This window comes from Cervus elaphus, chromosome 17, assembly GCF_910594005.1.
Source record: "Cervus elaphus chromosome 17, mCerEla1.1, whole genome shotgun sequence".
In the NCBI taxonomy this organism is placed as follows: Eukaryota; Metazoa; Chordata; class Mammalia; order Artiodactyla; family Cervidae; genus Cervus; species Cervus elaphus.
The window spans coordinates 26,858,419-26,874,669 of record NC_057831.1 but is presented as its reverse complement, the minus strand read 5'-3'; positions in this window follow the sequence as shown (position 1 = coordinate 26,874,669).

The window sequence follows — 16,251 nt, the reverse complement described above, 5'->3', positions numbered from 1 at the left end:
TCGCGAGAAGTTGGGGTTTCCAGTAGGCTGGAAAGCGGCGGCGGACGCTCAGTGAGCAACGTAAAACAATCTGTAAAATATGTCAGATGAGGGTTTCCCCGTGTAACTGTAGCCCACGCAGCGTAGATAAAGCTTATAAAGGAGAGATGTAGAGGGCGAGGAACCAGGAATTTCACTGGAAGTACGTGAGAAACCGTAAGAGGACTGCACCTTCTACACACCTTGAGGGCACGTCTTGAAATGGCTCAAAATGAGTGAGATACAGCTCTGCAGGAGAGTCTCCATCAGCTGAGCTTTGAGAAGGATAAAGGGCACCCCCCAAACGGGGGCTTATTGGGAAAAGTCCCAGTGTCAACTTGGGGAAAAAAATAATAGCACAAAGGAAGACCTGTGAGTTGAGTTTCTTCAGTGCCTTACTGAGGACTGTGGCCTGGAGACAGCCTCTCAGATATCCCTGAAGAGCTATTCTGAAAAGGTGGGGGAAGTCTAGAATGCGTGTGATTTTGGGGTGCGAAGTTGAAATCAAGTACATCTCCTGGAGGATTATTGCTAGTCCTGAGGAACAGATATATAAATGAGTTTTGTGTTTTTTCTAAATATGGGAGGATGTGAGAATCTAGGTTCTAAAAATGTTTCTCTTGAAATATTTCCAACTATCTAAGGGCCTGTTTCGCCTATTTTGCCAGAGCACAGAGTGCCTCTTGATCTTTTCCCGGAATTCCTCTCAGTGTGTACTGCGGGTCAGTGATTGCTGTGGCTAATAACGCAGGCCTTGTAGAACTGGATGGTGGGCAAAATTCTTCAGTTTACTCCAGGCTCCTAGTCCAGCTGCTGCTGAAGGGTGAGTAGGATTTATAGTGGTGGTTCATAGGACATGGGGAGAGAACTATGCGAGGAGAAGGGGGCAGTGAAAAAATCTCTGGGACATGGATGCAGTTGATATGTTTTTAGATTGGAGCAGAGTATGGAGAGAAGGAGGATGGATTATTTCCTAGTTTACTTTTAAACTCTGTTAGGGATGCTGAATTTTATTAGAATGGCTTTATTGGACAGACCACTCTCTTCTCGCTGCTCTCTCTCTCTTTTTTAATGGCTCCTTCTCAGTATGCACCTTAAGTGTTGGTGCTCTCACAGTATGTCCAACATGTTTCACGTCACCCACTTATCTTTACCGTGGCTTTAACTTTTATTTATATAGAGACAACTTCTAGATTGTGAATCAGGATGGCTTCTGGTAAACTCAAGACTTGAGAAGTTCCTCAAGTCAATGTTAAATACTGAACCACAGATTAAAGAAGCTCAGGGAACACCAGGGAGCCTAATGCCAAAAGACAAAACAAAACCAAACAAACAAAAATACACTTAGGCATAATATATTCAAACTACAGAAAATCAAAGGAAAAAAAATCTTGAAAGAAGCCAGAAGGAAAGAAAACATCTTATGAAAAGAGGAGCAAAGGTAAAAATTACATCCAGTTTCCCCTCAGAAATCATCTAAGCAAAAATATAGTGGAATGAAACATATGTGTTGAGAAAAAAACCTTCCAATCTAAAATTCTGTGTTCTGTAACTTTATCCTTTAGAAGTGAATGAGAGATAAAGACTTTCTTATATAAACATTGATGAAATTTGTTACCGGAAGACATGCCTTGCAAGAAATGTTAAAAGAAATTCATCAGAGAGAAGGAAAGTGAAACTCATCCAAATAAGGGCAATAGGGAGTGAATAAGTGATAGTAAAATAAAAACTTTTATTTTTCTTTATTGATTTAGCAGAGAACATAGATAACAGTTTCATTCAAAATAAAAATATTCAAAACAGTATTATTAAAAATAATAGAAAAAATACTTCATGATTATAAGTATGTATAACTGAAATGGATGACCGCAATGACACAAGGGATTAGAGAGAGGATTATATTGTTTTTGTAAGGTGTTAGTACTGCCAGTGAGGCAGTATAGTGCTATTTGAAAGTGAACTTGGATTAGTTGTAATAAATATATATTGCAAATTCTAGGGCAAACACTAATTTTTTTTTTTAAAGTACAATTGATATACTAAGAAAGAAGGGGAAATGAAATCATGTATTGGGTTGACACCAAAAAGGAAGAGAAGGCAAAAATGGTAACAAAGAAGGGTGACCAATATTAATGGAAAACAGTAACAAATACAATAGATAGTAATCTCACTGTATCAATAATCATTTAAAATGTCCATGGTCTAAATGCACCAATTAAAAGATAGAAATTGTCATTGTGAATCTAAAAACAAGTATCAAATATATGTTGTATTTTAAAAGTCTGCTTTAGTTTTTTAAATTAAAAAAATTTCTTTTGGCCATGCTGCACAAAGTGTGGGATCTTAGTTCCCTGAACAAGAATTGAACCTGGTCCCTCAGCAGTGAAAGCATGGAGTTGTAACCATTGGATTGCCAGTGAATTCCCCCAAAAACCCACTTTAAATAGAGAGGTACCTATAAATTAAAAGGATGGAGAAAGGTAAGCTAATACAACTGGAAGTAAAGTTAGAATAGCTATATTAATTTCAGATGGCAGATTCAAAGCAATAAATATGAGGTATAAAGAGAGGTGTTGCATGATCAAGAGGTCAGTTGTCCAAGAAGGCATAACAATCCTTAATGTGTATGTGTCTAACAACAGAGCTTCATAGTACATGAGGCAAAAACTGATAGAACTTTAAGGAGAAATATATAAATCCACTAGTACAGTTGGAGGCTTCAACATCCCTCTATCAGAAATGGATAGATCCAGCAGGTAGAAAATTAGGACATGGTTGAACTCAACAGCACCATCAATCACCTGGACATAATTGACAGCAGTGGACTATTTCATTCAACAACAGCAGACTACATTTTCTTCTATCACATGGAACATTCACTGAGATAAACTACCTTCTGGGCCATAAAACACATCTTAATAAGTTTAAAAGAATAAAAATCTTGCAAAGCATGTTCTCTGACCACAATGGAATTAAAAATAGCTAGAAAATCTACAAATACATGAGATTAAACCATACACTTCTAAATAACACATGGGTCAAAGAAGAACTCTTAAGAGGAATTAAAAAATATTTTGAACTTAATGAAAATGAAAACACAACTTAAAATTTGTGGAATGTAGTGAAAGCAGTGCTTGTGGGAAAATTTATGACATTGAATGCAGGTATTGGAAAAGAAGAAAGATCTAAAATTAATCATTTAACCTTCTATCTTAGGAAAGTAAAAAGATCACATTAAATCCAAAGTAAGCAGAAGAAAAGAAATAATAAAATTTAGAGTAGAGGGGAGTTCACTGGCAGTCCAGTGGTTAAAACTCAGCACTTTTCACTACTATGATTCCGGGTTCAATCCCTGGTTGGAGAATCAAGATCCTGCAAGCTGCATGGCACAGTCAAAACATTAAATTTATAAAAAGAATGAAAGGGAGGCACACAAATTACCAATTTCAGAAACAAAAAGGGACATCATGATCTCTATGGACATCCATAGGATAATAAATAATACTATGAATAACTCTATGCCCACAAATTTTATAACCTAGATTAAATGGCCAATTCCTTGAAAGGCAATCTGTCCAAAACTCACACAAGAAGAAATAGAACATTTGGCTAGGCCTATATCTTAAAGAAATCAAATCAATAATTAATAACCTTTCCAAACAGCACCAGGCTCAGAGGGGTTCACTGGTGAATTCTACCAACTATTTAAGAAAGAAAGTATACCAATTGTCTATAGTCTTTTCCAAAGAGAGATACACACAGAGGAAGATAGATACTTACTAATTCATTCTGTGAAGCTGACATTACCCTAATACCCAAACCAGACATAGCCATTACAAGAAAAGAAAACTAGAGACCAATATCTCTCATGAACCTACATGTAAAAATCCTTAGCAAAATATTATCATATTGAATCCAGTAATTAATTAAAAAAAAAAAAAGCCTTAAATGGCACCATCAAGTGGGATTTATCTCTGGTATGCAGCTTTGTTCAACATTTGAAAATCAACTAATGTAATTCATTTCATTAACAGTTCAGTTCAGTCACTCAGTTGTGTCCAATTCTTTGCGACCCCATGAACCGCAGCACGCCAGGCCTCCCTGTCCATCACCAACTCCTGGAGTTTACCCAAACTCATGTCCTTTAAGTCGGTGATGCCATCCAACCATCTCATCCTCTGTCGTCCCCTTCTCCTCCCGCTCTCAATATTTCCCAGCATCAGGGTCTTTTCAAATGAGTCAGCTCTTCGCATCAGGTGGCCAAAGTATTGGAGTTTCAGCTTCAACATCAGTCCTTCCAGTGAACACCCAGGACTGATCTCCTTAGGATGGACTGGTTGGATCTCCTTGCAGTCCAAGGGACTCTCAAGAGTCTTCTCGGACACCACAGTTCAAAAGCATCAATTCTTCTGCGCTCAGCTTTCTTTATAGTCCAACTCTCACATACATATGTAACTAATAGAAAAACCATAGCCTTGACTAGATGGACCTTTGTTGACAAAGTAATGTCTCTGCTTTTTAATATGCTGTCTAGGTTGGGCATAACTTTTCTTCCAAGGAACAAGTGTCTTTTAATTTCATGGCTGCAGTCACCATCTGCAGTGATTTTGAAGCCCCCCAAAATAAAGTCAGCCACTGTTTCTACTGTTTCCCCATCTATTTGCCATGAAGTGATGGGATCAGATGTCATGATCTTAGTTTTCTGAATGTTGAGCTTTAAGCCAACTTTTTCACTCTCCTCTTTCACTTTCATCAAGAGGCTCTTCAGTTCTTCTTCACTTTCTGCCATCAGAGTGGTGTCATCTGCATATCTGAGGTTATTGATATTTCTCCTGGCAATCTTGATTCCAGCTTGTGCTTCTTCTAGCCCAGCATTTCTCATGATGTACTCTGCATATAAGTTAAACAAGCAGGGTGACAGTATACAGTCTTGACTTACTCCTTTTCCTATCTGGAACCAGTCTGTTGTTCCATGTCCGGTTCTAACTGTTGCTTCCTGACCTGCATACAGGTTTCTCAAGAGGCAGGTCAGGTGGTCTGGTATTCCCATCTCTTTCAGAATTTTCCACAGTTTATTGTGATCCACAGTCATTAACAGGCTAAAGAAGAAAACTCCTGTGATCATATTAATAGATGCAGAAAAAGCATTTGACAAAATACAACACCCATTCATGATGACAACTCTAGGAGGAGAGGGGAACATTCTCAACAGATAAAGAGTATCTACAGCAAATCTACAGCTAACAACATACTTAATGATGAGACAGTAGAAGCTTTCCTATTAAAATCAGGCACCAGGCAAGAATATCCTCTCTGACCACTCTTTCTCAATATTACACTGGAAATCCTCGTTAATGCAGTAAGACAAGACAATAAAAGATATACTGATTGGCAAGGAAGAAATAAAGTTGTCTTTGTTCACAGATGATATGACTTTAAAGAAGATCTGTTGTTGTTGTTCAGTCACTAAGTTGTATCTGACTCCATGAATTCATTTGTAAGAATTCTCAAAAAACTTGTGGAACTAATTAATGACTATAGCAAAGTTGAAGGATACAGGTGGTACACAAGAGTCAATTGCTTTCCTATATACCAGACTTTTCTATATGCCGGCAATGAACAAGTGGAATTGGAAAACAATACAATTTACATTAGTATGGGGAAAATGAAATACTTGGGTTTAAGTTTAGTAAGGTATGTATAAAACCTGTGAAGAAAAACTGCAAAAATCTGAAGAAAGAAGCAAGAATGAAATAAATGGAGAGATATTCCATGATCACAGATAGGAAGACTTGATACTGTCAAGATGCCATTTCTCCCTCTCTTGATTTATAGATTCAACAAACACAATTCCAACAAAAATCTCAGCAAGTTATTATTTTTTTAAATTAATTTTAATTGGAGGTTAATTACTTTACAACATAGTGGTGGTTTTGCCATACATTGACATGAATCAGCCAAGGGTATATATGTGTCCCCCTGTCCCAAAACCCACTCCCACATCCCTCCCCATCCCATCCCTCTGGGTTGTCCCAGTGCACTAGCTTTGAGTGACCTGTGTCATGCATCAAACTTGGACTGGTGATCTGTTTCACATATGGTAATATACATGTTTCAATGCTATTCTCTCAAGTCACTCCACCCTCACCTTCTCCCTCAGAGTCCTGAAGTCTGTTCTTTACATCTGTGTCTCTTCCTGTCTTGCATATAGGGTTGTTGTTACCATCTTTCTAAATTCCATATATGTGCGTTAATATTCTGTTTTGGTGTTTTTCTTTCTGACTTCACTCTGTATAATAGGCTCCAGTTTCATCCACCTCATTAGAACTCACTCAAATGTGTTCTTATAGCTGAATAATATTTCATTGTATATATGTACCACAACTTTCTTATCCATTTGTCTGCTGATGGACATCTAGGTTGCTTCCATGTTCTAGCTATTGTAAACTGCTGTAATGAACATTGAGGTACACCTGTCTCTCTCAGTTCTGGTTTCCTCCATGTGTATGCCCAGCAGTGGGTCTTATGGCAGTTCTATTTCCAGTTTTTTAAGGAATCTCCACAGTTTTCTATAGTGGCTGTACTAGTTTGCATTACCACCAGCAGTGTAAGCGGGTTCCCTTTTCTCCACACCCTCTCCAGCTTTTATTGTTTGTAGACTTTTTGGTAGCAGCCATTCTGAATCCGCGTGCCTTGTTGTGGTTTTGCTTTGCATTTCTCTGATAATGAGTGATGCTGAGCATCTTTTCATGTGTTTGTTAGCCATTTGTATGTCTTCTTTGGAGAAATGTCCGTTTAGTTCTTTGGCCCATTTTTTGATTGGGTCATTTATTTTTCTGGTATTGAGCTGCATGAGCTGCTTGTATATTTTGGAGATTAATTCTTTGTCAGTTGTTTCATTTGCTATTATTTTCTCCCACTCTAAAGGCTGTCTTTTCACCTTGCTTGTAGTTTCCATCACTGTGCAAAAGGTTTTATGTTTAATTAAGTCCTATTTATTTATTTTTGCTTTTATTTCCATTACTCTAGGAGGTGGGTCGTAGAGGATCTTGCTGTGATTTGTGTCAGAGAGTGTTTTGCCTATGTTTTCCTCTAGGAATTGTATAGTTTCTGGTCTTACATTTAGATCTTTAAGCCATTTTGAGTTATTTTGTGTATGGTGTTACAAAGTGACAGCAGTTATTTTTGTGCTGTTGACAGACTGACTCTGAAGTTTATATGAAGAGGCAAAAGACCCAGAATAGTCAACTCAATGTTGAAGAAAAAGAGGAAAGTTGGAGGACTGACACTACCCAACCTCAAGACCTACTATAAAGCTATAATAATCAAGACAGTGTGGTTATTGGCAAAAGAATAGACAAATAGATCAGTGGAACACAATAGAGAGCCCAGACACAGACCCGCATAAATATAGTCAATGATGTTTGACAACATAACTAAGAAAATTCAGTGGAGAAAATGTAGGCTTTTGGTAAAAAAGTGTTAGCTGTAACAACTGGCCATTCACATGCCAAAAAAAAAAAAAAAAAATGAAACTAGATGCAAACTTCACAAAAAGTAAAACCCATAATGGATCATAGACCTGAATGTAAAATGCAAAACTGTAGAAGTCCTAGAAGATAACATAGGAGAAAATCTAGATGACCTTGGTTATTGTGATGACTTTTACAATACCAAAGGCATGATCCATAAAAAGAATAATTGATAAGCTGGACATCACTAAAAAAAAAAAATTCTGCTCTGTGAAGTACATTGTCAAGAGAGTAGGACAAGCTACAGACAGAGATAATATTGGCAAGGCATATTGATAAAGAACCATTTCCCAAAATATACAAAGAACTCTTAATAAGAAAACTAAACTCAATTAAAAATTGGGCAAAAGATCTGAACAAATTGTTCATTGAAGACACACCATATTGCAACTCAGCATATAAAAAGGTATTCAACATCATATGTCATTTGGGAATTGCAAATTAAAACAATAAGATACTACTACTTACTTATTAGAATGGCCAAAATCCAAAACCACCGAATGCAACAGGAATTCTCATTCATTGTTGGCAGGAATGTGTAATGGTACAGCCACTTTGGAAGACAGTTTGTTGATTTCCTTTAAAACTAAACATTTTCTTACTATATTATCCAGCAGTCCTGTTCCTTAGTATTTACCAAAGGTTGAAAACTAATGCCCACAAAGATTTTATAGCAGCTTTACTCATAGTTGCCAAAACTTGGAAGCAACCAAGGTGTTCTTCAGCAGGTGAATGGATAAATTGTGGTTCATCTAGACAATGCAGTATTCAATTCAGTTCAGTTGCTCAATTGTGTCCGACTCTTTGCAAACCCATGGACTGCAGCACGCCAGGCCTCCCTGTTCATCACCAACTCCTGGAGTTTACTCAAACTCATGTCCATTGACTTGGTGATGCCATCCAACCATCTCATCATCTGTCATCCCTTCTCCTCCCACCTTCAATCATTCCCAGAATCAGGGTCTTTTCCAATGATTCAGTTCTTCACACAGGTGGCCAAAGTATTGGAGTTTCAGCTTCAGCATTAGCCCTTCCAATGAGTATTCAGGACTGATCTCCTTTAGGATGGACTGGTTGGATCTCCTTGGAGTCCAGAGGACTCTCAAGAGTCTTTTCCAACACCACAGTTCAAAAGCATTAATTCTTCGGTGCTCACCTTTCTTCATAGTCCAATTCTCACATCCATACATGACTACTGGAAAAAACATAGCCTTGACTAGATGGACCTTTGTTGATAAAGTAATGTCTCTGCTTTTTAATATGCTGTCTAGGTTGGTCATAACTTTTCTTCCAAGGAACAAGTGTCTTTTAATTTCATGGCTGCAGTCACCATCTGCAGTGATTTTGGAGCCCCCCAAAAAAGTCTGTCACTGTTTCCACTGTTTCCCCATCTATTTGCCATGAAGTGATGGGACCGGATGCCATGATCTTAGTTTTCTCAATGTTGAGCTTTAAGCCAACTTTTTCACTCTCCTCTTTCACTTTCATCAAGAGGCTCTTTAGTTCTTCTTCACTTTCTACCATAAGGGTGGTGTCATCTGCATATCTGATGTTATTGATATTTCTCCCAGCAATCTTGATTCTAGCTTGTGCTTCATCCAGCCCAGCGTTTCTCATGATGTACTCTGCATATAAGTTAAATAAGCAGGGTGATGATATACAGCCTTGACGTACTCCTTATCCTATTTGGAACCAGTCTGTTGTTCCATGTCCAGTTCTAACGGTTGCTTCTTGACCTGTGTACAGATTTCTGAAGAGGCAGGTCAGGTGGTCTGGTATTCCCATCTCTTTCAGAATTTTCCAGATTTTGTGGTGAGCCACACAGTCAAAGTCTTTGGCATTGTCAATAAAGCTGAATTAGATGTTTTCTGGAACTCTCTTGCTCTTTTGATGATCCAACGGATGTTGGCAATTTGATCTCTGGTTCCTCTGCCTTTTCTAAATCCAGCTTGAACATCTGGAAGTTCACAGTTCACGTATTGTTGAAGCCTGGCTTGGAGAATTTTGAGCATTACTTTACTAGTGTGTGAGATGAGTACAATTGTGTGATCGTTTGAGCATTCTTTGCCTTTCTTTGGGATTGGTATGAAAACTGACCTTTTCCAGTCCTGTGGCCACTGCTGAGTTTTCCATATTTGCTGGCATATTGAGTGCAGCACTTTCACAGCATCATCTTTTAGGATTTGAAATAGCTCAGCTGGAATTCCATCACCTCCGCTAGCTTTGTTCATAGTGATGCTTCCTAAGGCCCACTTGACTTCACATTCCAGGATGTCTGGCTCTAGGTGAGTGATCAAACCACTGTGATTATCTGGGTCATGAAGATCTTTTTTGTACAGTTCTTCTGTGTATTCTTGCCACCTCTTCTTAATATCTTCTGTTTCTGTTAGGTCCATATGATTTCTATCCTTTTTTGAGCTCTTCTTTGCATGAAATGTTCGCTTGGTATCTCTAATTTTCTTAAAGAGATCTCTCGTCTTTCCCATTCTATTGGTTTCCTCTATTTCTTTGCATTGATCACTGAGGAAGGCTTTCTTATCTCTCCCTGCTATTCTTTGAAACTCTGCATTCAATAGGTATATTCTAAAATTCTAAAAGTTCTAACGTTCTGAAAGGTCTTGTAGATCTTCATAGAACCGTTCAACTTCAGCTTCTTCCACGTTACTGGTCGGCACATAGACTTGGATTATCGTGATATTGAATGGCTTGCCTTGGAAACGAACAGAGATCATTCTGTTATTTTTGAGACTGCATCCAAGTACTGCATTTCAGACACTCTTGTTGACTACGATGGCTACTCCATTTCTTCTAAGGGATTTCTGCCCACAGTAGTAGATATAAAGGTCATCTGAGTTAAATTCACCCATTCCAGTCCATCTTAGTTCACTGATTCCTAAAATGTTGACGTTCACTCTTGCCATCTCCTGTTTAACTACTTTCAATTTGCCTTGATTCATGGACCTAACATTCCAGGTTTCTGTGCAAATTGCTCTTTACAGCATTGGGCCTTGCTTCCATCACCAATCACATCCACAACTGGGCGCTGTTTTTGCTTTGGCTCCATCCGTTTATTCTTTCTGGAGTTATTTCTCTACTGATCTCCAGTAACATATTGGGCACCTACTGACCTGGGGAGTTCATCTTTCAGTGTCCTATCTTTTTGCCTTTTCATACTGTTCATGGGGTTCTCAAGGGAAGAAAACTGAAGTGGTTTGCCATTCCCTTCTCCTATGGACCACATTCTGTCAGGCCTCTCCACCATGACCCGCCCATCTTGGGTGCCCCACACGGCATGGCTCATAGTTTCATTGAGTTAGACAAGACTGTGGTCCATGTGATTAGATTGGTTAGTTTTCTCTGACTGTGGTTTTCAGTCTGTCTGCCCTCTAGAGAAGGATAAGAGGCTTTTGGATGCTTCCTGATGGGAGAGACTGACTGAGGGGGAAACTGGGTCTTGTTCTGATGGGTGAGGCCAAGCTCAGCACATCTTTAATCCAATTTTCTGTTGATGGGTGGGGCTGTGTTCCCTCCCTGTTATTTACCTGGGACCAAACTATGGTTGAGGTAATGAAGATAATGGCGACCTCCTTCAAAAGATCCCATGCCTGTGCTGCTGCACTCAGTGCCCCCAACCCTGCAGCAGGCCACCACCATCCCATGCCGCCATTGGAGACTCCTGGACACTCACAGGCAAGTCTGGGTCAGTCTCTTGTGGGGTCACTGCCCCTTTCTCCTGGGTCCTGGGGCATACAAGGTTCTGTTTATGCCCTCCAAGGGTCTATTTCCCAGTCCTGTGTAAGTTCTGGCAGCTCTGTGTTGGGTTAATTGCGACCTCCTCCAAGAGGGCTTATGTCATGCCCAAGTCTGCTGCACCCAGAGCCCCTGCCCCTGTGGCAGTCCACTGCTGACCTGTACCTCCACCGGAGACACTTAAACACCGTTCTCTCTCAATCTCTGTGGGCTCCCTGGGTCCTGGTGTGCACAAGGTTTGTTTGAGCCCTCTGAGCGTCTCTGGCAGGAATGGGGTTTGATTTTAAATGTGAATTTGCCCCTCCTACCGTCTTGCTGTGTTCATTGGAAGGACTGATGCTGAAGCTGAAACTCCAATACTTTGGCCACCTCATGCGAAGAGTTGACTCATTGGAAAAGACCCTGATGCTGGGACGGATTGGGGGCAGGAGGAGAAGGGGGTGACAGAGGATGAGATGGCTGGATGGCTTCACTGACTCGATGGACATGAGTTTGAGTAAACTCCGGGAGTTTGTGATGGACAGGGAGGCCTGGAGTGCTGCGATTCATGGGTTTGCAAAGAGTCGGACATGACTGAGCGACTGAACTGAACCGTCTTGCTGGGGCTTCTCCTTTACCCTTGTATGTCGGGTATCACCTCATGGCTGCTCCAGCGCCACGCAGCTACTGCTTGCTCCAGACAATGCAGTTTTATTGAGTATTAATAAAGAATGAGCTATTAAACCCGGAAAAGTCATGAAAGCATCTTAGATGTGTATTATTAAGTGAAAGAAGACAATTTGAAGAGCCTACATAGTTACATACTGTATATAATATTCTGGTTAGTGGGGAGAGAGGGATGAATAGGTAGGACAGAGAGTTTTTGAGGCAATGAAACTATTCTGTATGATATTACACAGTGGGTATGTATCATTATACTTTTGTCAGAACCCATAGAGTGTACACAACCAGAGTGAACCTTAGCATAGAAGTGTAGACTTTGGGTGATAATGATATGTCAGTGTAGTTCATGTAGCAGAATACCAGTATTGTGGGGAATATTGATAGTGGGAGAGGTTGTATGTGTGATAGGGAGCAAGAGGTATGTGGGAATGCTGTACTTTCTGCTCAGTTTTGCTGTGAACCCAAAACTGTTCTAAAAGAAAAAAGTGTATTAAAAAATAATAGGAGTCATAAGTAGATGTGTAAGTCACATCTACTTTCTATGAGAAGGAAAACTTGATACAAGGTGAAATCAGAGGCCCTGAGTCTCATTAGAGAATTTGCTAGGGTGGACTAAACTAGAAATAGCCTGACCAGGTAGGAGATAACAGGTGATATTTTCCAAATACAGATAACAAAATGGGTGTAGCAGAAAAATATAGAAGTATTTGGGAACTTCACCCTCCTGGTGGCATATGGAAGCAGGCTTCTTGTTAAGTTCTTGACCTACTATGCTCTCCAGTTCATTTAGTAGAAGAGAGGAAACAGTGAGTGACACTGCTAACTTGTACTTAATTTTGACTCTTAAGAAAATTATTCAGCTTATTTTAAAAGGAAGGGCTTATTAGATGAAAATGACCTGTCATTTTAGACTGTGACATGCAAGTAAGTGTTCACTAGACTTAGTCAAACAGCATTCAAAAAGTTGAAGCATATTTCATAGAGCTTATAAGAAAGAAAAGTACTGAATGAATTGAAGGAAGAGTTCATGAATCCATAAATGTCTGCTACATTTTGAAGGGAACGTTTTTTGTTTTTCCAGCTTCAATTGCCATTGCTTGGTACGTATTCCATCACAGGGGTAGAGACAGCCATTACTATAGCCCCTATGAATTGGAACAGGAAACTATCTGAACTGAAGGAAGCCACAGATGGGTTAAACATGAGGGAGCCAGAAATAGTTGGTAGTAAGTCTTTTAAATACTGAGGTCCAAAAGCTACCTACCAAACCCTTTCTCTTGGGAAAACACACATACGCATAGCATACAGAGAAGATAGGCATCTATTAATAGTTTGCAAATCTGAAAATTGTGCAGTTTTTCCTGTTGGTTTTCAAGAAAAACATGTATCTCAGAATTGGGAAGTCAGAGAATTCTTAGGGTGGCTCTCTGATCCTAAAGAAGTACCTTTTCTTTGTATTTTTTGTAGGAAATATATTGTAAGTTATTCATTGTTGTAAGTAGCATGAGCATATATTTTTCCTGACTAGTACTATAGAGACTAGGGAAAACTTGACAAGCTGGAGAAGTACTGGCATACCTCGTTTTATTGTGCTTCACTTTATTGCACTATACAGATATTCCATTTTTAAAAATTGAAGGTCTGTGGCAACCTTGTGTTGTCAGATGATAGTTAATCACTTTTAAATGACAAAGTTAGCTATGTACATTTTTTAGCCATAATGCTATTGCACACCTAATAGGCTGCAGTATAGTGTAAACATAACTTTTGTATGCACTGGGAAACAAAAAGTTCATGTGACTGACTTTATTACTATATTCACTTTATACTGGTGGTCTGGAACCAAACCTGCCATATCTCTGAGCTATGCCTGTAAAAGGGATAGTTTCATGATTAAATATAACATGAAATTAAAATGAGACTTCTTCAGATTGTCTCAGTTTTTGCTAAGAACTTCCAAGGTTAGGCAATATAGGTGTCAAAATTACTCCCATATTTTAAGGCAGGGTCCTGGAGTAGCTTACGTATGACATGCTAAGAGACAGAAAATTTCTTCCATCAGCATTAGCTCATTTATTGTCTCTCAGCCATATAAGGAAGAGAAAAGAATTCATGTGGAAGGGCAAAAATGATTTGGAAGGAGAATTTCTTTGGAGTTGTCAGTGTGCTGTATATGCCTTTACTACTTCCTGGTAAGAATGATGGAAACACTTAGCCCTCATCTGAAGTCAAGAGAAGAACAGTCAAAAAGCTTTAAATATTTTCTCTGGAACTTGGAAGACTCAAGATCTGTTATCTGAAATAAATTAAAAAAAAAAAATTGTGGCAAGAGGCTGGCTAGAACAGCCTGTCTGGTGGCAGAATGAAATAGAGCAGTTTAGTGGTGAGAGGGATGCTAATGTGTTTCTATGGACCAAAGGTGGAGACTGCAAAGGGATACAGTTGTTGGTCATCTTCAAAGGAGTTTAACCAAAGAGATCCATCTGGAAAAGTAAGATGACCCTGGTGGAAGCCAAGGGCTGTCTTAATTGGTCAGTTGTAGAAAGAGTCATTCCTTTAAAGGAACTGCAGATAGGACATTGCTATTGGGTCAGAGGATTCTTTGTGAAATCCATAGAAATTCCCCACTCAAGAAGTAATTCAGATTCTAAAGGATGCTATACCCAAAGGACACTAGTGTTAGACACCAATTGCAACAGTTCTGGTTGTATAAAATGTAGTCTTTTCCTCCAAATGTCTCCTCTTTTCTAGGCTGGACAGTTGAAGGGACGTGAAATAGTAGCTAGTATACGATGAGAAGAGATGGAAGATGGAAGGGAGAAGAAGGAAGCCCCTCATTCTTTCCCTACTGCAGATTTAAATTCCTGTGGTAATGATGGCAGTCAAGCCAGTGGTGATGACCTCTGTCTAGGGTTGGGTTTGATGCTTTAGTCTGCAGCATCTTGAACCTGATATAAGGAAAATGGTGACCAGATCAGTTCTGCTGCATGGATTTGGACATAATGTCAAACCATAAATCTCTGGAAGTGTTTTCTAGTTTTCTTGATATTATGAGTTCTTTATATTAATAGTTTTCTGACCTAATATCCTTTTAATAAATTCCTTATCATTATAAATTAATCAGAATTGATTTATATGACTTGCAATGAAATCAGTCAATCTGTATCAGGAGTTTGCAAGAAAACAGACGATCAGGGAAGTGGGTCAATCTGGGGATGAAAAATCTGACCTAATGAGGCTGAAAGCAAATGAAAACCCAGTTGATTCTAAGGAGTAGATTAAGTATGCAAGAGTGGAACAGTTAATAAAAAATTAACTCTGATTTCTTGGATGTAAGTATTGAAGGCAAAGCCTTGGGGATCACAAGATTTTTGCCATAGAAGAGTATTAAAATAGATGATCATTCAAAGCCTGTGGGCATAAATGATCTCTTCTGAAAGTGCTGGACAGTTTAATGAAAGAGAATGGTAAATTCTGCTACTCAGTGATGTTGAGTCTCTAGTTCAACTTCTCTGACATTCTCCTCTTTCTCTTAATGGTTGTGAGATGGCTACTGCAGCTCCAGCCTGTTGTGCCCTAACACAGTATCCAAAAGCAGGAAAGAAAGGATATTTTCTTTTTTGTTTTCCAGTTGAAGTACAGTTGATTTGCAATGCTGTGTTAGTTTCTGGTATATAGCAAAGTGTTTCAATTACTATATATATATATAATGTTGCTGTTGTTTAATTGCTCAGTAGTGTCCAACTCTTTGCGACCCCATGGACTGCAGCACACCAGGCTTCCCTGTCCTTCACCATCTTCCAGAGCTTGCTCAAACTCATGTCCATTGAGTCAGTGATGCCATCCAACCATCTCATTCCCTGTCACCCCCTTCTCCTCCTGCCCTCAATCTTTTTCGGTGTCAGGGTCTTTTCAAATGAGTCAGCTCTTCACATCAGGTGGCCAAAGTATTGGAGCTTAAGCTTCAACATCAGTCCTTCCAAAGAATATTCAGGACTGATTTCCTTTAGGATTGACTAGTTTGATCTCCTTGCAGTCCAAGGGACTCTCAAGAGTCTTCTCCAACACCATGGTTCAAAAGTATCAGTTCTTCAGTGCTCAGCCTTCTTTATTGTCCAACTCTCACATCCATACATGACTACTGGAAAAACTCATAGCTTTAACTATATGAACCTTTGTCAGCAAAGTAATGTCTGCTTTTTAATACTCTGTCTAGTTTTGTCATAGCTTTTCTTCCAAGGAGCAAGCATCTTTTAATTTCATGGCTGTAGTCACCATTTGCATTGAT